General features: G+C 49.0%; 1 protein-coding gene across 1 annotated transcript in view; it reads left to right on the forward strand.

The window, feature by feature from the left end:
• The window catches only part of LHCGR (luteinizing hormone/choriogonadotropin receptor), a 789,694-nt gene that overhangs the window by 462,432 nt on the left and 310,996 nt on the right, over positions 1–16,266 (forward strand). The window lies entirely within an intron of this gene.

Consider the following 16,266-nt stretch of genomic DNA (forward strand, 5'->3'; position numbering starts at 1 on the left):
TACTGATTTTTGTCCACATTTGGGAACTGTGCTGCAGGCTGGGGGACCCTTGATCTATTGGGGGGGATGGGGGGGGACGGGTTGAGGCTTATGTCATGGAACGTCAATGGGTTGGGGGACCGTATCAAGCGGGGTGTAGTACTGCAATATTTGCGTCGTCTGACTCCTGATGTGGTGTTTCTCCAGGAGACGCATCTGGTGGGCAATGTTTGTCATGCAATGAACAGGGGGGGATACCGCCTCGTGGCCCATTCTGGTTTCACAACTGGTTCCAGGGGGGTGGGCATTCTGCTGCGAACCTCACTTCCGGTGGAGATCACTAAGATAGTCTCGGATGACAGAGGGCGCTATGTGTGTTTGATTGGGAGGTGGGAGGGGCAGCCCCTTGCCCTGGTTTCAGTTTACGTCCCCCCGGGCCTCCAGAACTCCACCTTCACTGACTTGGGTCGAATGCTGCTTGACCTTCCGGACAGCCTCCTGCTCATGGGCGGGGACTTTAATTCAGTGGTTTCGGGTGAACTGGATCGTCACCCACCAAGGACCCTCCCCGCTGCCCAGGCATGGCTGGGTGGGATGCTGGGGACCTTCGGCCTGGTGGATAGTTGGAGATTGATGCATCCGACCCAACGTCAATTCACCTTTCACTCGGGGGCGCATGGGAGTCTCTCTAGGTTAGACTACTTCCTTATGCCCGCGGCGCAGACTGGTCGGATTCGAGAGGTCAGGCACCTGGCGCGGGGTATCTCCGACCATTCTCCGCTGTGGCTTGTTTTTGACACCGGGCCGCGGTCTGCAGGGCGGATCGCTCCCATTAATCCATGGTACCTGCGAGACCCTACGACTCGTGACAGCCTGGTTAAGGCTATGGACCAATACTTCCTGGATAACGAGGAGTCGGTGTCTTCTGCAATGTCCCTGTGGGAAGCCTTTAAAACCGTGATCCGCGGACACGCCCTTTCCCAGATAGTGGTGGCTAAGAGGGTCAAGGGTGAGGCAGTGGTGAGGCTGGAGACTGACATCTTGGGGCTGGAGTCGGCCTTGGAGGCGAATGTTACTCCGGACGGGCTCCATGCCCTCAGCCTGAAACAGTTTGAATATAGGTCCCTGGTCACTGACGCGGCCAAAACTATGTATAGGGAGCAGCAGGGTCGACTGTACGATGCCGGGGACAAGGCGGGAAAGTTGATCGCGTGGCTGGACAGGAAGGAGAGAGTGAATCGTGTGGTCCCGGAGTTGCGTGCTGCGGATGGTGTGTGTGTGACGGAGCCTGGCGAGATTGTGGAATGTTTTGCCGACCACCTCCGGGCTGTGTACTCCCCAGTGACTGACAGGGATGAGGACGACTCTCGCCTTCTACTGAGGGATATCGCCTTGCCCTGCCTGTCCGTTGAGGACCGTGAGCGGCTGGACGCCCCCTTGTCGGTGGATGAAATAGCGACCGCGATCCGCTCCCTTCGCTCGGGCAAGGCTATGGGTCCCAACGGTCTGCCCATTGAGCTATATAAATTGCGCCCTGACAAGCTTGCGCCCTTCCTCAGTCGCATGTTCCGTGAGTCTCTGGCGGCGGGTTCCCTCCCGGCCGATCAGCGTTTGGCCACGATAGTCGTTATCCCCAAGGAGGACAAGCCGCGAGATCGCTGTACTTCTTACCGGCCTATTTCACTGCTAAATGCGGAGCCTAAGATCCTGGCGAAAGTCCTTGCCAATCGTCTGTTGAGCGTCGTGTGCGATCTGATTCATCCGGACCAATGCGGATTCATCCCGCATCGTAACACCGCTCTTAACTTGCGGCGTCTTCATGGCGCCCTTGCCAGGGCGGAGCTCCTCTCCGAACCGGCCGTGCTGGTTTCTTTGGATGCCACGATGGCTTTTGACACCATCGAGTGGCCATTCCTCTGGGCTGTCTTGGCTAAATTTGGCTTTGGGGAAGGGTTTATTGGCTGGGTGAAGCTTCTGTACACGGGGCCCATGGCTCAGGTGGTGGTGAACGGGCGGGTCTCTCGGCCCTTTGCCCTCGGCAGGGGCACGAGGCAGGGATGCCCGTTGTCCCCTTTGCTCTTCGCTCTCGCCCTGGAGCCACTCGCGGCTTGGCTCCGCTGGGAGCCCTCGCTTCAAGGGATCCGGTGGGCCCCGGGCTTTGAAGATCGGGTTTCGCTGTATGCGGACGATATTCTCCTATATCTCACCTCACCGCGGCAGTCGCTCAACGTCCTCTTTGACGTTCTGACTTCCTTTGGGAATAATTCGGGTCTCACGATCAATTGGTCTAAATCCTGCGTCTATCCGATCTCCGGTGGTCCTCCACTCCTACCGCCTCGGCTTCCGATCCAGGTATCACTGAGCGGCTTTAAGTACCTGGGGATATACGTTTCGCTGGACCCGGTGGCTCGCTATGAGCTGAATCTCCTGCGACCGCTTCGGCGATTGCGAGAGGATACGGCCAGGTGGTGCAGGCTGCCCCTGTCCCCGCTGGGTCGGGCCGCGCTGTTCAAAATGATGTCCCTTCCCAGGTTCCTCTATGCACTCCAGAATTCCTTCGACGTCATCCCAGTGGCCTACTTTCGGGAGGTAGAGAGCCTGCAGAGGAGACTGGTGTGGGACGGGCGGGCGCGTATTGCTCTTGCTAAGCTTACTCTCCCCTGGTATGACGGGGGCATCGCGCTTCCCGACATTCGCAGGTATTATTGGGCCGCGCAGCTTTCGGCCATCAACCATGCCACGTATGCGCCTGGCCTGAACCCGGCGTATGAGATGGACAAGTTCCTGCTTCCCGGCGGGGACTATAACAGGGCGCTGTACTCCCGCTCGGCTGGCCGGACCCTTACGGGTCCTACTAAGATTGCTGTGCGGACCTGGAGGGCCGCCACTGCTGCCACGGGCTGGGGTGAGCGACTGACATGTGCTACTCCTTTGTTTGCCTCCGATCGCCTGGGGAGCCTCTGGACTACGAAGGGGTTTGACCAGTGGGACACGATTGGCATCAGCAAAGTGGGAGACCTGTGGCATAAGGGCGCGGTTAAGACTTTCGCGGCTCTTCAGGCCGAATATGAGCTTACGGATAGGGAGTTCTTCCGCTATGCCCAGGTTCGACACGCCCTGCTCTCGGTCTTTGGAGAGGGGACCACGATCCCGGTTTCCTCGCCCCTCGAGGACCGCATACTTGACGGACATGTCCCGGACAGCACTATTTCTTTAATTTATAAGAAACTGATTAATCATCGGGCTGACCTCTTGGTGCGCCTTCGGGAGGCGTGGACGGGGGATGGGGTGGAATTGGACGACGAGGACTGGCAGTCTGCACTGTCGTCCCCCAAAGAGGTCGCCATTCCGGCCCGTCTCCGGTTGGTACAGCTTAAGATTCTTCACCGGGTGTATGTGACGGGTCCTCGCTTGGTCTCGATGGGATATTCCGACGATGGGCTCTGTAAGCGGGGTTGTGGGCTCAGTGCCACCTTTCTCCATATCCTGTGGGAGTGCCGCGAGGTGGCGGACTACTGGCGCCGGGTACATACGGTTATGGGACAGGTCACTGGGGTTGTGCTGCTGCCGGAGGTGCGTCGTTGTGTTCTGAATGTGTGGGAGCCCAATGATTATAGCGCGGCTCAGACTCGGTGGGCGGCCCTGGGGAACATGATTGCCAAGAGAGATATAGCGCAGCTTTGGGGTGCCCAGCGGCCGCCCACCGTGTCAGTATGGAAGGAGAATATGGACTGGTGTATGTTCAGGGAGAAGACTGTGTATGTTGCCCGTGGTAAGCCGGGGGCATGGGGCAGAATCTGGGGGCAATGGAATGCTTATCGCGGGGGTATCTGTACGCCCCCCCTGGTGGACACCGATATCGCCATGTCCCCCTGACCCTTGACGGTTCCGGGCACCTTTTGGAATGACTATATATGGACGTTCAGTTCCCTTGGCCCCCCCCCCCGTCCCCAGCCTCCCGGTACTCCTTCCTGTCGTGTGCTGCTTAATGGTCTGACCTGGAGTTCCCCGGAGGAAGCCTGCCCTGCGCCGTTTGTCTTTATGCCTCGCCTTTTGTTTTTCTTTTAGTTTTCTGTGTTTGTTTGATCTAAGTCTCCTGTGCCTCTAGAACTATCCGGACTCACTACGGGGCCGACCCCCGGGAACCGACTGCAGCTTTGATAAATGTATATTTCATTCTGTACTTAGCGGCCGGCCCTGGTGGTTGTAGGCCCGTGCTTGTAATCGACTTATTGTTCAATAAAACTTTTAAAACACAAAAAAAAAAAAAAAAAAAAAAATATTTCCACTGAGTTGCCAAGAAACATCAAATCGCAAAATCGGAAAATAAAAAAATCTAAGTTGTATAAAATCATGTTTCACTTTTGCTGTTGGACTTGAAATTAAATATCCTTGTTTGCCAGAGGTATAAATATGAAGGGGATATGCATGAACTGTTACATTTAATGGTGTCGCAGGCTTCATGGTCAATAATAAAACAGTGTTTTCTACCATGTCTTTTTAATAAAGATTTAAGCTGAAGACTTGATAAAGGTAATTGGTTCTAAAAATTGTATACGTTCAGTTCAATTCACTGTCTTACTAAGGGGCCAATTACGATGTGTGGAAACTTTACGCCCGACTCCTTGCCGTATTTGGTTCAGATCGACTCGCGATCGGCGGTTCTGCACGACCGATTATGATGCTTCCAAACACCTTTCGGAAGGACTCGGAGCCTGTGTTCTGACGGACAACACAGGCCCCTATGGGGAAAATGGGTGTCTGCAGAAAAACCTTGCACCCTGTTGCGGGAACCTCATGGTGCCTGCTACAAAGTGCATGGTTTTACAAATGGGGGTCCCTTGGGGACCCCCATGTCCCCTAGCCAGAGCGCCCGGATGAAGGGGTGATCCAGCGGTAATTTCACGGTAATTTCTCAATGCAAAACATTTTTTACCTCTAGTTTACAGCTTTAAAGGTGATGGACCTTTGCCACAGCGTTATCACCTTCAGGAGACTTTACATAAACATGGAAAATCTAAATGAAATTAATATTTAAGCCAATAAAGAGAGTTGTGAATATTTTAAAGGGTTTTATTTTCTAGTCAAAGTTAAGTTTCTCTGACCCTTTATTCATTAGTCAAATATCAATCAGGTTACAGAATTGAAAAAAATTGGAAAAATAGAATTAAGACAAAACATATTATAGATTGCATACAGAGCACTCCATAAAGAAAGGGAAACCCCTAATTCTTTGTCAGTCAGAACTCTTTAAAGAGTTTCAGGAAAAATATAATTCAAGAGTGAGGTTTGCAAGGCTAATCAATAATTAATAATTAGCAAAAATCTCCCATAAAGAGAAATAAATGCATAAGACAAAAACCTGTCCTGATCTCTCAGCTGCTCTCTCTTTGCTGGTCTGTTCATCTGTCTTTCTCCCTCTCCATGTCTGACAGAGAAGCTCCTCCTTGAAAATACCCTCCCTTCACAAGACCATAGAAGAATTTGATCGGCCTTGCCAAAAATATGACATGCAAGGCTAGCCTAGGCCTCTCTGAAAAAAATATGAGCAAGGCCCCCTCCTCCCTATGTGTCTCCTCGGACGCAATCTCCTCCTAGGCTGCACCCGTGATGTGCACGTACCTAACCCAAATGATATCTGGTCAGATCTGCTCCATCTCCTCTCCTCTCCTCTCCTCTCCTCTCCTCTCCTCTCCTGTAAGACTGACACGCCCCCTAAGGGGTCATTATTAATACTCTAATTCTTGGCTGACTATACTAGTAATGTTGCAGTTTCAGTAGAAACTCGCACTGTGATTGGTTAGCACAGATGACATCGGGGTCTCATCATCCTGTTCTCATTGCAAATCCAACCCATACCGGTTCTGACAATAGGGGCATAATGCTAAGAACAATATACATAGCATGTATAAATAAGAACATTTCTTGCAACAAAATGTATCAATCAATTTCCTGTCTCTCTTTCACATCGCACACAGGGATGACACTTTCCCACAAACATTGGTACATTGGCACGGTGACAGGAGTGTGCAGATCACTGTTGCCTTGACCCGTGTCACTTGAGGCACTTGGCAGTTCATGCAGCTGGCACATTCTTCTGCGCATGCGTCTCTCATTCAGCACACTGCTAACAATTCTCAGCCATGCTGGATTCCTAGGCAGCCATTTTTTATTGTGTGCCCAAAAGCAAAACAAACACAAAAAAATATGAATTTATGAATTAAACCCCATTAAGTTGACCTCCCCCATACTAGTACCCTGTATTAGGTATTACCCAGCAACAGCTATTAGTTTAAAGCAGCTTTTCTATCATTTGTGCACAACATGCAAAAATGTGCAATGTACAACATAGCATAAACATGCACCAATGCAAATTTTCAAAGCGCAAACAATTAATACATACTCATAGCAACATGCTCTAATGTTTTAAATAGCTTTTCATGCAAAATTTGTTTGCCCCACATGTAGTTTTGGTGCATGGTTGATTAATTAATACACATTATAAGAAGATGTGTTATGAACTGAATATGCATTGCCTAGATATGCAACAAAGCCAAAGTCTCTTGAGACGGAAACAGGGAGTGTAGATTACAAGGAAAAGGAGCTGGAGGAGAGAACACACATTCTATTCTTATGTTCAAAGCTAAAGAGGCCACAGAGAGCCTTCTAAAGGAAACTGAAATCACAAGTTTTCTACACTGCAAATACACGTTAATTCAGCACAATTATGTGCTACTTTAAAAGTTCAAAAAAAAAGTTTTCTAAATTAAATGTACATTCTATAGTGAGGTTAAATCTAAACTAAACACATTAAAGATCCATGATTAATTAATTAAACATGGTTTTACATGATTTCATTTGCAGTCCTCTTCATGTTTTTCACTTGGCATGCACCAAAAGTGTCATTTTAAAATGCAGTCTGTCTGAAACACAAAAATAAAGCAATGCCTGAATCCAGATGAAATCTGAGCTTCATCAGGGGGGTTTGCTAGGAGCCCTGAAAAGCAGTTTCTGACAGCCTTTATGTGTCAGACACACCGAGTCGGAAAGCCTGTCAGGATCCGACATCATAATCAGTCGGTCGGAAATGCTGTCTGTAGAGCTGTATGAATCAGCTCCGACTTACTCGGATCCTCTGAGTGCTGGTCGGAACCAAATCGGAATGAACGAAAGGTTTCTCTTACGACCGCAAGCAACGTGATCGGCGGAATTGTTTCCGACCGAGTCGAGAGGATGGCTTCCGACACGGTCTAGGGGAATCCGACTGTTGGTCGAAGGCTTTCCGCACGACATCGTAATCGGCACCTAAGTGTTAAGTTCTACAGTCCCCATATCAGGCGATTAGCAAAAAACAACATAACATGTTTTAAACAAGACTTCCTCTGCCAAAAAGCCAGTTGAATCACAAGATTCCAGATACCACCAGAATGCATCTCGATTTTAGTTTAGTTAGATAACTCTCCCATTTTGGGTGTGCGTCTAACATCATATCCAAAAAACAATAAAGGGACACCACCTAAATATTTTTGTTATTCAAATGCCATGTGCGCTTCAATTTTTGGGTAGAAGTCCTTGTAAGCCAATAGGTGTGTTTGACGCTATAACCAATTCACCTATGTAAATTAAATGACTGATTGTTTTGTTAGAATTGGATGAAGGGTGTAATTTCAATACAGAACACCAAGGGTGCCAAATTGCATCCTTGTTTTAAGACATTGACTATGGAGAATATTTGGTGACAGGCCTCATCCATTGACTTCAACACTGACGTAGGATTTTTCATGACACGGTCTTAATAAACTTAAGAGTGCCATAATAATCTCATGCCAGTCATGCACCTTCTTCCAAAGCTGCCCTCAGCTTGACAGACGCTTATTCTATTGCGCACTCGCTGTTGTTGGCGCTGCTGCTGGCGCTTCGCTTTTTAAAACTCCTGATTTTGTGAATTTGTTTTATTTTACTTTGCTGCACTTCTCCCCTGTTTTTAGCAGGGTCTTGCCCCCTTCCTCATTCCGCATATAATTGGCTCCCTCACCGCCGTTTTGGCGGGCCTGGATCCCGGGGGTGGTTCACTGTGGGCGCCATTTTGGGTAGGGCTGTAAATGTAGCTTCGGGCGCCATCTTGGAGCGTCCTCGCGCTCGCGCTAGGATTGGTGAGCCTACTTAATGCTCCCCTCTCCCGCGCAGCGGGACGCGCAGGTGAGGACGCCGTCGCTTAGCCGGAGTCGTGCCAGAGTCCTGCCCGTCTGCGCTCGTCCGCGTCGAGGCAGCGAGAGGCGGGGCAGGCTCTGTTTTTTGTCGCGGTGTTGCTTCGCCGCTTCTGGCAGGTATGTTGTCTTACACACGGTCCGAGCTGCTGGACATAGGGCAAATGTCCAGAGGATGTGTCTGTAAGCCTGTGGACCCTTTAGTCGGCCCTTACAGCTGTGCCTGCAAAGGCTGGTCACTTAAGAGCCCTACTAAAATCCGTTCCTTGGAAGATGCTATTCCTGTTACGCGAACGTGTGTTGCATCTCGAGATCTTCGTATTTGGTGTCTAAACATTAGATCGCTGGTAAAACACCACCTGTCCATTTATGATTTGCTTGAGAAAGAGGACCCCGATGTCTTTCTAATGACAGAAACCTGGCTTCAGGATTCGGATTCTGCCATATTGAATCTTGCATTCCCTCAGAACTATACCGTCTTCACTTCCAATAGGACCACAAGAGGAGGTGGTATTGCTATGGCAGTCAAATCCTGTTTTCCAGCTGAATGGAAACCGTCGGGACTACCTGCATGTGAAAGAGCTATTTTCAAAGTCGCTTTTTCCCATCAATTCACTTTCAGTGGTATGCTCATTTACCGTCCTCCCGGCAATGATTCTGTCTTCAGGTCCGCACTGGCCGATATGGTCAGTCCTATAGCACTCGGTTGTGCCAATTTCAACATCGTGGGGGACCTCAACATCCATTTTGATAATGGGTCATCCACTACTGTGAGCACTCTGCTGGCGAACCTTGAAGCTCTTCAACTCACTCAGCTCGTCACCCTTCCAACCCACTCAGGGGGCCATATTTTGGACCCCTTCTTTTCCACACTTGATGGGGTGAGGTTGTCAGATCCGAGGCTGATGGGGTGGACTGATCATCTGCTGGTAGAAGCCTTTTGTCCGGTCCACGATAAGCCTTTTATAGCTGTGGACAGACCTATTCTAAAAAGGCTTTGGCACAAGCTTAGGCTTGAAGAGTTTTATAGCATACTGGAACAGAAACCTCTGAGCACCTTCATTAATGTGGAACAAGGTTACCAACAGTTCTGCGCTTGGATCACCGATGCCCTGGACTCTCTCATACCTCTACGGTGGTCGAAAGGCCGGACAAAAACACCTAGTCCTTGGTATAATGAGTCACTCGCAGAACTGAAAAAAGCTTGCCGAAAAACAGAGAGGGAATGGAGAAGATCCTATGACCCTGCTCTGAAAACTCGGTACTTTACTGAGCTGAAGTTCTACCATAGAGCTATTTGCAGAACACGAGCCGCATTTTACGCTCAAGAATTTGCTACCAGCCCCAACCCATCAAAACTGATCTTTAAGGTACTGAAGGACCTTATGAAAAACAGATCCACCTCAGAGGTGATTTGCACAGACTCCCATTGTGATAAGTTGGCCTCCTTTTTTGTGGAGAAAGTGAAAAAAATCTACCAAGGTTTTGACACACTCCACCAGAACCGAGAGGTTATTGTCCCCGATACGATGGGATATGAGACCCTTGCTATGCTACCTGAACTGACTATTGAGACCTTTGACAGGCTTAGCCTCAGGGTCAAGTCAGGTTCTCCCTCGGACCCGTTAAAGCCAGCCTTTATCAACACACTTTGCCGTGACCCCATATTGAATCTTATCAATATGTCATTGTCCAACGGAACGGTACCCACGGCATGGAAACAGGCAGTGGTTACTCCTATACTAAAAAAAGCCAACTCTGACCCCCGGTTGCCAGAAAATTATCGACCCATATCCCTGTTGCCTTGGATTGCCAAAGTAACAGAAGCCCACGTCAACTCTGTTCTGTCTGAGCATCTGGCTCGCAACCAGATATTGGATCCCAGTCAGAACGGCTTCCGGTCGGGACACAGTACCGAGACGGCATTACTCTACATCACGGAACATCTTCGCCAGGTACTGGACTCAGGTCGTACTGCAGCGCTTTTACTATTAGATCTAAGCGCTGCCTTCGATACTGTGTCCCACCATATACTGATCCAACGCTTACAGGAGGCGGGAGTGACTGATCTCGCTCTCCAGTGGTTTCGGTCTTTTTTATCGGATCGATCCTTTAAAGTGGCTATACCACCTGGCCAATCCGCCACTTATCCCCTGGAGCTGGGGGTACCACAGGGATCCTCGTTGAGCCCTACTATGTTCAACCTCTATGTGAAACCGCTGGCTGGTGTCGTCAAACAGTGGGGTCTTACGATGGCCTCATATGCGGACGACACACAGCTAGCGGTGACACTTAGTGGAGACCCTGAGGTGGAGGCCCCCAGATTCCGAGCGGGTCTGATGGCAGTAGCAAGCTGGCTTCGCACCAACTGCCTTCAGTTGAATGCCACCAAAACAGAGGTGTTGGTACTAGGGAAGCACGCTGAGCTATGGGGTAACCAGTGGTGGCCATCAGAGTTGGGTGTCACTCCCATTCCAGCTTCTGGAGTGAGAAATTTAGGCATCTGGTTGGACTCTGCGCTCACCTTCAGGGACCACACCAAGAAGGTGGCTGCCACGTGCTATGGCATTCTGCGGGGAATAAGGCCGGTTTTAAAGTACTTTGATCCCCCTACCAGACAGCTTGTGGTCCAGGCCTCTATACTATCTCGGCTGGACTACGGCAGTTCACTGCTGTTAGGGGTGAATCAAGCGGAGGCCTCTAGGCTCCAAAGGGTACAAAATGCCGCGGCACGGGCCATAGTGGGCCTCCCTAGACATTGCTCAGTGTCTGGTACCATCACGGCCTTACATTGGCTCCCGGTCAGACAGCGAATCCAGTTCAAAGCGCTGTGCCTGACCTTTAAAATTTTGAAATCTTCTTCGCCGCCGGCACTTGCCAACCTACTCACGCCCTATATTCCTTTGAGATCCTTGAGATCGGAGGGGCTTCATCTGGCTGTCTGTCCACGCTTTAAATTGAGCAGTATGGGTGGCCGCTCCTTTAGGGTGCTCGCGGCAGGTTTATGGAACTCGCTTCCGGTACACATCCGAGCTCTTGAAGACCTGCTCGCCTTCAGGCAGGCGATTAAAACTTTCCTGTTTCCCGTGTTTGTTTAATTTCCTTTTCTTTTATTGTGTGTTATGTTATAGTGTCTGTCAAAGCGCCAGGACGCCCCTTTGCTGGGGCAGCTGTGCGCTATAAAAATATAAATAACATAACATAACAATATGATCAAAGGCAGCACTGTAGATGATGAAACAACCATAAGGTTTTCTTTTACAAATTTTGCTGAGTAAGGCGATACCTTTAACGTCATGATATTATCTAGAGTTGAACACTTAGGGGCCTATTAGGATGGCGGGCGGATCGCCCCTGCCGGGCTGGCTGTAGTCACCACTGGCCCGGCGGGGGCGATCCACCCACCATCCATACCTAAAAGACCCCCGCCATATTAGGATGGCTGGGGGGTCCGCGGCGGACGGAAAGACCGTCTGCCGCTTTTCCGCCAGTCGACTCTTCAACCAGGCGGAAAACATGTACAATATGGTGGCGGTGTCTGCAAGACACCGCCATCCATATTATGATGATGGCGGTAATTGTCCATTCCATGGCGGCGATGCCGCCATGGAAGGGCATGCGGTCTTCTGTGTTGGGGGCCTGTTGCGGGCCCCCAGGAAGTTGGGGGGTGGGGGTGCACATGGGGGGTACTTTGTCCGCCCGCCATCGTAATAGACCCCTTATTTGGAAAGTTGGGTTGAGTAAAAATATTAAGCTGTCTTTCTTAAACCAAGGTATTCAGTGCAGAGGGCCATATCCTGGCAAAAATACTTTCCATCCACAACTAAGAGCACTATCAACCTATATCTTCTGGGATCAGACATAGAGCCCCAGTAATAGATGAGTTGGTGAATTGAATTTTTCCATTCTGGAGGAATGGTAACTGTAATGATTGTTTTTGTGTGCAATCTGTTTATTAGATATCGTATCGTACAGCATTGTGTAATAAGCAAAATACATTGACACATTCTATGTTGTACTACTTTCCTCCTATAAAAACGTGCATCACACAGGCATAGAAACAAGACAAAAAATTAAAGGTTAACTCCAAACCAACATTAAGTAAAGTGCAATCACATAAAGCACCCTCCTGGGCCACTTGAAGGTCATTCATTTTCCGCTTGACCCCTCGTCAGATCCATTCCATGTAGTTACCACTGAAAGACGTTTCTATACAAATTATTTTCACCGCGCCATCAGGAGTACTTGTCAGAGATCACTGCCTCTTTCCTGTGAACTTTCAAACCCCGCCTCTTCAAATCCATCCTCCCGCCACACCCAGAGACAGATTTCCCATGAGGACCTGCCAGTCTACCAGATCCTTCTCCAATCTATCTAAAGGGACAAAGTAACTTAGACCAGTTTTCTGCATCTGACTGAAAGAATTCAGTGGCAAGACCATTAGGTCCTGGAGCTCATGAAAAACAACATCCTCTTATTAGGTTATTGACCTCAGCAACATTTCTTTTTATGTTTACTTTAACCATTTTCATAGGCATAACTCATTGAGAAGATTGTTTGTCCATGTATTTTTTATAGCTATTGGTACTGACAGGAAAATCAAGTCTTCCTTTAAAAGTGCTCATACTAAGCCCCACTAATTTTCTAAATTAACTTTAGACATTATTTATAAAAGAATTACAGGGAGGACCTGGCTTGGCAGTTCGAGCTGGACTGTTCCTATGAGGCACAGGGTCAAGACTGATTTGCATATGGCTGGGTTCAAACTGGAATGGCATTGTGACATTGTTCTGCATTCTGTCCATCAACTGTTGTTTTTGCATTTGTACGGGTATGCCCAGACGTGGGTCCCGTGCTCTCCATGCCACTGGAATCAAGTTATCCTGGCTGAAGAGGGGTGAAACCCCGAAACCGGTCCTAGGATGCTTGTTTCCAGTCCAGGGAGGACCTGGCTTGGCAGTTCGGGCTGGACTGTTCCCATGAGGCACAGGGTCAAGACTGATTTGCATATGGCTGGGTTCAAACTGGAATGGCATGGTGAGCAAAAAAACGATGGATTTAGGCCCAGATCTCTGTACTGGGTTGAATGTATGTCCTTGTTCTGCATTCTGTCCATCAACTGTTGTTTTTCCTAAGCTGAATACATCATCGTCAATAGAGAATACAAGGCTCTAAAAAGTTGTGCACTGTGTCATACTGAGAGCAAACATGAAAAATGTATTTTAACAAAAAGATTTTTCAATACTAAATAAGGAATATGTAACATACTAAGAAAGTTGCAGACCCTTTATAATCCAGGTCCCCTGATATACCTTCATAAAAAAACATGTTTTCCAGAGATTTCCACTTTTTGATTTGTGTTTTAGGATGATTATAGATGTAATATAGCTTGGGTAAACATGACCGAATTTCTCTGGACGACCGTTTTAAAAATGGCGGGTGTGTTGCAGTGGTGATGTAATATTTCAGGAACCATGAGACCTACATACTTCATTTTGGTGTGAAAACATAGGTTTTTGGGGTCAAGTAGTCTTATAGAGACAGAAAATAACTCCTCAAAGCAACCCTTACGCCATTTTCCAAAATGGCAGCTATAATAGTGGAAGAAGAGAAATATATAGAGATGAAAAAAGTAATAATGGTTTTATGTATACCCTAAACAATGTTTATGATCTGAATATAACAAAAAATAATGTTTATCACTCCTGTTTTAGACACATTTTCATAGTTCACTTAGCAATAGCTCGTGTTACATTTGCAGAATGCGGAACATTTGAGAATAGCATATTGACAGTGACATTTTATGTAACACAGGTTTTGCAAGAACATGTATGGATAAGTTCTGTGGTTAGAGACTTTAGCAATTTTGCAGGTTTTAGCACCCCATCAATATCTTCCCAACCAAATTCACATATTCTCTACGTATGGATGATCCAAAAATGTACACATCTTCTGATCAAGTAGAATGCTCATTTAATGTGTCCACACAGAATATGACGCCGGTAGAAGGTCACTTAGCGGGACTGATCTCATGAACTCACTGTACTGAAGATCGTCAAGTGTGTGACAGTCAGAACTCGTTTTCACACACACACAAGGTATTAGTCTATGTCTTTAAAGTCACATTCTTCTTCTGTATTAGCAAATCCTTTTAGAAACTTCACAGGTTCAGCAGTTTAAGCTCCAAGCTTTGTTCCAATTTTGCTCATAGTGTCATCACCCGTAAGAATATGTGCCCTGGGGGGGCGTGGCTTCGCGGCGACGCGAAATGGCCCCGGCGTCGTAGGGCTCCGGCGAACCCAACCCAAACCCACATCTCCGTCATAAAAATCCTGTCCATCTGCGGAGGAAACCAATGATCGGAAGGTGCCCAGACCTCTTTGCTGCAAGACCAGGGCCTGACGCTGCACTCTGTGGCGAGATATCGCCATCTGCGTCGCAGGGCCTGCAGGACCGGGAGAGCCGGGACCTCGAGTAAAGACGGACGGCACGTGCGTGCTGACGCAGGCGGGAGGAACACTTGCCTGACCCCGGCTCACCTATCCCTGATCGACCATCTCACCCACATACCTCCACTGCAATACGCGGCCGGACTGGCCGTCCACAAGGTTTCAAAGAGCAAGTAAGGTGCTGGGGCCGCGGTGCCGTAAACGCTGATCTGGTGCAACCATTTTGCAGGCGTTTGTAGACCAGCGTCACAGTCGGGCTGGGACGTGGCTGGGGGAAGAGTTTCGCTCGTGCTGGAGTGGGACCCCCTCTCCCTCCCCCGCCAGTGTCATTCTGCTGACGGAGCTGGCCTCTAAATACTGTAGCGGATGTTCCACTTGTTATGACTGGGGCACCGGGGAGCAGCTGGCTCAATTGATTGGAACCCCATCATAGTGGGGACGAGGATTGGCACGGCGACAGAGCTATTATGGTCCAGCATGAGATGTCCCAGTGAGGAGGTGGTGGCATTGCTTCACATCCGGCGGGCTAAGTTGCCTGACTGTTCCCAATCGGGGCTCAGAGGCGGTGACCGTTAAGCAGTGGATATTTGCGCACAGGGCGAACGCTGACCGCTCATGAACTCCCTCCCTGTAGTTGGCCTGTAACACACCCGGGCTCTAACCCAGTGATTTTGGAGCCTTTGTTGGCAGCATCACAGAACGGAGTACTTACCCATACTTGCCAACAGGGAAATCCTCTCACAAACAGCAGTAGACTGCCTCAGGATTATAATATGGCATCCTCGAGAGGCATCAAGTCAGTTCAAACAAATAAGCTGGACAAGTACGCCTTCTCCAAAAAGAGTATATAGGATCATTCGCCCAAGCATAAGGCTGCTGGGGACCCAGGGAACCCAGACAAGGACCCCACCCTCATGTCATGGCAGCAATTTCAGAGATCAAAACCTCCCTCGAACATAAAATGAACACCATATCTCTCGAAGTAAATCTCATCCGGGCAGATCTAAACAAGAATAATGAGAGGCTTAAGCAGGTGGAACTCAAGACCAATAGCTTGGTGGAAGATACTTCCCACATACAATCCGAGATTGGCGAGCTGCAGTCTTTCAGGAAGTTCGCAGAGACCAAAATGGATGATTATGAAGGACGTCTTAGACGTAACAACATCCGCATATTAGGGGTTCCTGAAAAAGCGGAGGGGGAGGCAGTACACCTGTTTGTGGAGGACCTTATCCTTCAACACCTCAAACCCAAAGGACTTGGGAAATTCTTCATCATAGAGCGAGCTCACAGCATCCTGGGGGGTCGCCCGAAGCCCGGGACCCCCCCACGTCCAATCCTAGCCAGGATCTTCAACTATCGAGATCGTGAAGCCATACTTCAGCGCGCCAGAACAGGGACCCCGCTCCGGTTTGAAAATGCCGACTTTACCTTCTTCCCAGACTTCACCCAGATGGTCCAGAAACAGCGAAGATCCTTTTTGGGTGTCAACAAACTGCTTAGGGACAAGGGCCTCAAATATGCAATGCTTTTCCCGGCTAAACTTCGAGTGGAAGAAGATGGAAGGGCCTAGTTCTTCGACCACCTTGAGGTGGCAGCGACCTGGTTGGAGTCCCACAAAGCGTGAGTTC

The sequence above is a fragment of the Triturus cristatus genome, chromosome 6, assembly GCF_964204655.1.
Source record: "Triturus cristatus chromosome 6, aTriCri1.1, whole genome shotgun sequence".
NCBI classification, from domain to species: domain Eukaryota; kingdom Metazoa; phylum Chordata; class Amphibia; order Caudata; family Salamandridae; genus Triturus; species Triturus cristatus.